The sequence below is a fragment of the Mandrillus leucophaeus genome, unplaced genomic scaffold (assembly GCF_000951045.1).
Source record: "Mandrillus leucophaeus isolate KB7577 unplaced genomic scaffold, Mleu.le_1.0 Scaffold862, whole genome shotgun sequence".
Taxonomy (NCBI): Eukaryota; Metazoa; Chordata; class Mammalia; order Primates; family Cercopithecidae; genus Mandrillus; species Mandrillus leucophaeus.
In genome coordinates this window covers 11,473-17,144 of record NW_012109386.1, presented here as the reverse complement: position 1 = coordinate 17,144, position 5,672 = coordinate 11,473, and the positions used below count along the sequence as shown (strand labels likewise).

Sequence of the window (5,672 nt, the reverse complement as noted above, 5' to 3'; positions counted from 1 at the left end):
TGGAGACGGGGTTTCACCGTGTTAGCCAGGATGGTCTCGATCTCCTGACCTCGTGATCCGCCCGCCTCGGCCTCCCAAAGTGCTGGGATGACAGCGTGACCTCTTTTAAAGGAGATCCTGCTTGGAAAAATCACAATCTCTGGGGTTGTGACTTAAAAAGAGATGAGCACTGGGAAAGTCACTAGGCTGAAATATGGTCTTGATTCAGTCCAGTGACTGACTGGATTAAGGTGGTCCCGTGACTGCCAGAAGAAACCAAGGACTCTCTGGAGAAGACAAGAACGTACAGCCAAGCTTGGGGATCAACGCAAACTCACCTGAAACATCCAGAAACAGCATCCCATGACCCAACACCAAGAGAGACAAAGGACTGGGATCTATGCTACAATATATAAAAGAACTCTTGATATTTAAAAGGAAGAAAAGAGGAACCTCTCATTAAAGAGGAGGTATAGATGAACAATAAACACGTGAGACAATGTTTTACATCATTAGCCATCAGTTAAATGCACATAGCTGTTAGAGAAACGTAAAAAAATGCTGACACCACCAAATGCCTGTTGAGAATACAGAGAATCTGGGGTGCTCACACATTGCTGGTGGGAATGTGAAATGGTACAACCAGTCTGGGGAATAATTTGGTAGATTAAAAACTAAGCATGTGATTGATACAATGCAGCCATTGCACTCTTGGGCTTTTATCTCAGATAAGTGAAGATTTACGTTCACATAAAAACCTGCACACACATGTTCATAGCAGCTTTAGGTGTCATCTGCCGAAACTAGTATCGGCCCAAATATTCTTAATCAGGTGAATGCTTAAGCAAGCTGTAGTATATCCACAACATGACATACTTACCCAGCAATAAAAAGGAACAAACTATTGGTATAAACAAGAACTGGGGTAAATCTCCAGGGAATTAAGCCAAGTGAATAAAGTCGAATCCCAAAATGTTAAACAGTATGATTTCATTTGTATGACATTTTGTAAAGAAAATTTTAGAGATGGAGACAGATTAGTTGTTGCCAGGGGTTAGGGATAGTGGAGGGGACATTGCAAGGGGGTCGGTGTGATTTTAAAGACAAAGCACCAGAGAATTCGGAGGGGATGGAGCTGCCCTGGGTTGACTATGGTGGTGGATTCAGGAGATAAGACATGTGACATAGTCGTTGAGAGCTATGTGCACACAGGTACACACAAAATACAAATGAAACATGGAAAGTTTTAACAAGGCTGGTAGACTGGATCAATGTCAATGTCCTGGTTGTTATAGTTTTGCAAAATGTTACCACTGGGGGAAACCAGATAAAGAATACATGTGATCTCGTTGGATTATTTTGGACTACCTACTGCCTGTGTATCTACAATTATCTCAATAAAAATTTCAAGAATTAAAAACTATGAATCATCACCTACTTGTATTTACACACAACGGGAATTCTATGTAGAAATTGAAGTAAATGGAACACGACTACAAACAATAACATGAATATATTTCACTAACATAATGTTGAACAAAATAGTATACATAGTACGATTTCACTTATAAAAAGGTTTAAAAAAGATATAAAACTAACATATAGTTTGGCAAGATGGGAGGAAAGGATTATGACTGGCAGAAGATACAAGAAGGCTTTGGGGTGCTGATAATTCTCTTAAGAGTTAATCTGCTTGGTGGTTTACTTTGGAAAAATACGTAGAGCTAGACATTCATCATCTATGCGCTTTTTAGTTTACTACACTTCAATGAATGTACGTATAGGGAAGAAAGAAAAATATATCATCAAACAAATAAGCAAACAAAACAAGCAAACAAAAAAGAACAATCTTGCCAACAAAAACAAATCTTCAGAAAAAAATACATATGCCGGGCACAGTGGCTTATGCCTGTAATCCCAGCACTTTGGGAGGCTGAGACAGGAGAATCGCTTGAACCCAGGAGGCAAAGAGTGCAGTGAGCCCAGATCGTGCCACTGCACTCCAGCCTGGGTGACAGAGCGAAACTCTGTCAAAAAAGAAAGAAAAGAAAAGAGAGAGAAGAGAAGAGAAGAGAAAGAAAAGAAAGGAAAAGAAAAGAGAAAAGAAGAAAGAAAGAAAAAGGCCAGGCACGGTGGCTCACGCATGTAATCCCAGCCCTTTGGGAAGCCAAGGCAGGTAGATCATGAGGTCAGGAGATCCAGACCATCCTGGCTAACACGGTGAAACCCCGTCTCTACTAAAAAATACAAAAAATTAGCCAGGCGTGGCGGCGGGCGCCTGTAGTCCCAGCTACTCGGGAGGCTGAGGCAGGAGAATGGCATGAACCCGGGAGGCGGAGCTTGCAGTGAGCTGAGATCGCACCACTGCACTCCAGCCTGGGTGACAAAGCCAGACTCCGTCTCAAAAAAAAAAAAGAAGAAGAAGAAAGAAAGAAAAAGATTAATTTAGTTACTGTACATCATTCACAGAAATACTTTGCTTTTTTCAATTGGTGTGTAACATTGCATGAGTTACTTCACATGTAATGACAGTTGTTCGTCTTCCTTTGAAGAATCTGGTACTCTGTGCTGCCTAAGGTGAGAACGTTGGGTTGATAGACAAATGATATGACTGATGGGGCAAATCATGTGTTAATATTCTCGAAATTACTTTGCTGAAAGTCAAGCTTCCTATTTGATTCGGGACATTTGTTTTGGTTGAATTGACTTTTTCTTACACTTTTTCTATTTCAGCATGCCTTTCTGTCAGCATGTTGAGTTCAGTCAATAGATTTAGTGTTTCTTTTCAATGGCTGACAGCAGCCCCTGTGTGACTATTTTGTGTGACCCAGACTTCAATATGCAGAGGGAGTGTTTAATAAATGCTGCCAAATACATTTCAGCTATGCATGCTGTTCTTTACAAAATTCTTTTAATGTATAATTACCTATATTTTTAAAAGGAGAATTTGTGATAAAGATACATAACATTTCTAGACTAGACAAAACATTTGGTGAATGAACCCATACAATTTCTCATTGTGGAGATGCTTTCCCTTCGACGGTGCAATGCTGTACAATGCTACAGCAACAGTGCCCATCTCTAGTCACATAGATGGACATTCCCACAGATTATCTCCTCAGTGTTTCCTCTTCCCCCCGTCCCCTAACATCTCTTCCACATTTCCCAATTCTTGTCTCTCTATTGTGCATGCTGGTTAATTATTTCAGAGCTTTCTTCTAATTTGCTGTCTCTCTTCACATACGTCTAATCTGCTGTTTCAGAATCCACTAAATTCTTCGTTTCAGTAATTCAATTTTCATTCTAAATATTGTTCTTTTTCAATTTTACTTGATAATTTTGATATACAAAATAAGTCTCTTACTATTTCCATTTTCCCCACCTGTTATCTCTTTAGACATATAAAGTGTGTTTATATTCTAAATCAAAATCATTTCCAGTTGTTGCATGGGAATGGGTAGGCTGGAAGAAGAAGGGAGGGAAAGCGAAGCAAGGAAGTGCTTGGAAATGATATGTATGGCTGGGCACAGGGGCCCATGCCTGTAATCCCAGCACTTTGGGAGGCTGAGGTGGGTGCAGCGCTTGAGCCCAGGAGTTTGAGACCGGCCTAGGTAACACAGGGAGACCCAGTGCCTACACACACACCCAAAAAAAAAAAAAGATACAAAAATGAGCAGGGTGTGATAGCACACTCCTGTGGTCCCAGCTACTGGGCAGGCTAAGGAGGCAGGATCACTTGAGCCTAGGAGGCAGACATTGCAGTGAGCCAAGATGGTGCCACTGCAGTCCAGCCTGGATGACGCCAAACACTGTTCCCCCCCAACCTTCCCCCCAAAAAAAGAAAACAAGAAATATGTTGGTAATCTTGATGGTTGTAATGGTTTCAGACTTCTATACCCACGTTAAAACCTATCAAATTGAACCTTTTATTATTTGCTTATTAAAAGACAGGATCTCTGTCTCCCAGGCGGGATGCATGGAGTGCAGTGGCGCAGTCCTGGCTGACGGCAGCCTCGACCTCCCAGGCTCAAGCGATCCTCCCACCTCCGCCTCCCAAGTAACTGGGACCACAGGCGCAGGCCACCATGTCCTGCTCATTTTTGTATTTTTTGTAGAGAGAGGGGTTTTTGCCGTGTTACTCAGGGTGGTCTCAAACTGCTGGACTCAATCAATCATCCTGTGTTGACCTCTCAAAGTGCTGGGATGACAGCTGTGAGCCACCGCCCCCAGCCTGCACCTTTTAAATGTGCGCTTTTCTGTATATGTCAAGTAAACCTCAACAAAAGCTCAAAAAAATACTTAGCGCAGATGCTGTTAAAGTAGTCTTGGCAATGTAATCATGGTACAACACTCCAGTTAATCAGTTAGGAAGCAAAAGTCCTGAGACACTGCACCCCAAATGAAAAATAGAGATTTTATATAGAATTTACCCAGCACCTAGTAAATTTTACATAGCTATTAATTTTTTTTTCAGTTTCTAATTTCATTTGTATATAGTTGTCTTTTCTATCCTTTTTCTTCTGTTTGTTGATATAAACAGAAATTACTGAAGACTCCAGTGCTTCTAGGCTAATTCTCGAACTCAGTGCCCTGCACATGTGGCTTGTTCATAGTCTTTGTCCATCTTAATGAAAACATAATTTGCAGCAACAATATTGAGAGTCACCTGGTGTATTAATATTTTAACAGAAATTTAATGAACTGAATTACAAACTTTCAGGTAAATCAAGTAGGCCACAGGTTCAGTAAAAAGGAAAGCACCTTCTGAACATTGATCCTAATACCTGTGAGCACTCATGCTCTGAAATTACAGCTGAGTGCATACTGTGTGCCAGATGTGGTCCTATGTGCAGGGATGTACAATGCCCAAGGAATGGCCGGTGCCAGGATCTGGGCTTGTCAAAAGGGCCTGCAGTGTATGTGAGGAGACCTATCATGGGGGGACACACTGGAAAAACCACCAAGATGGTCCAGCGCAATCAGTGAGGCAAATGCATGCGGAGGTAGGGAGCAAGGGCTACAGAAGCAACAGAGGCTCCATAGGGAGCCCAGAGTGGAGAGTCAGTGAGGCAAATGCATGCGGAGGTGGGGAGCAAAGGGCTGCAGAAGCAACAGAGGCTCTATAGGGAGCCCAGAGTGGAGAGAAACCCCTGGAGGGAGGGGCTATGGAGGTCCCGGTGGAAGAAAGCCTGGGCAGCCCGGTGGGTGTGGATTAGGGTCAGGAAGGGATCAGTGAGTGAAGAGAAGCATTTCAAGGAGTGTGAGTGTGTGTGTGTGAGTGTGAGTTTGTGTGTGTAGGAGACTGGTGTGTGTGATGTGTGTGAGTGTGGGTGCGGGTGTTTTGTGTTTATGTGGCGTGTGTGAGTATATACGGCGTGTAGTGGGCTTGGTGTGTGGGTGTGGCATGCAAATATATATGGTTTATCTATGGTGTGTGTGTGGAGTGTGTGGTGTGTGTGTGGTATGTGGGTGTATGGGGGATGTCTGTGGTGTGTGTGAACTGTGTGTGAGTAGATGGTGAGTGCAATGTGTAGTGTGTGTAAGAGTGTGTGATGTGTGTGGTGTATGTGACTGGTATATGTGATGAGTGTGGTATAAGGATGTGTGGCGGGTGTGTGTGGAAGGTGTGTGTGGTGTGTTTGTGGTATGTGAGTGTGAGTGTATGAGGGATCGCAGTGGTGTGTGTGGTGTCT

General features: G+C 42.8%; 1 pseudogene; it reads right to left on the bottom strand.

Annotated features, from left to right (window-relative positions):
* The window catches only part of LOC105531082, a 9,129-nt pseudogene extending 6,071 nt beyond the window's left edge, over positions 1–3,058 (bottom strand).
* Between the last annotated feature and the right edge of the window lie 2,614 nt (positions 3,059–5,672).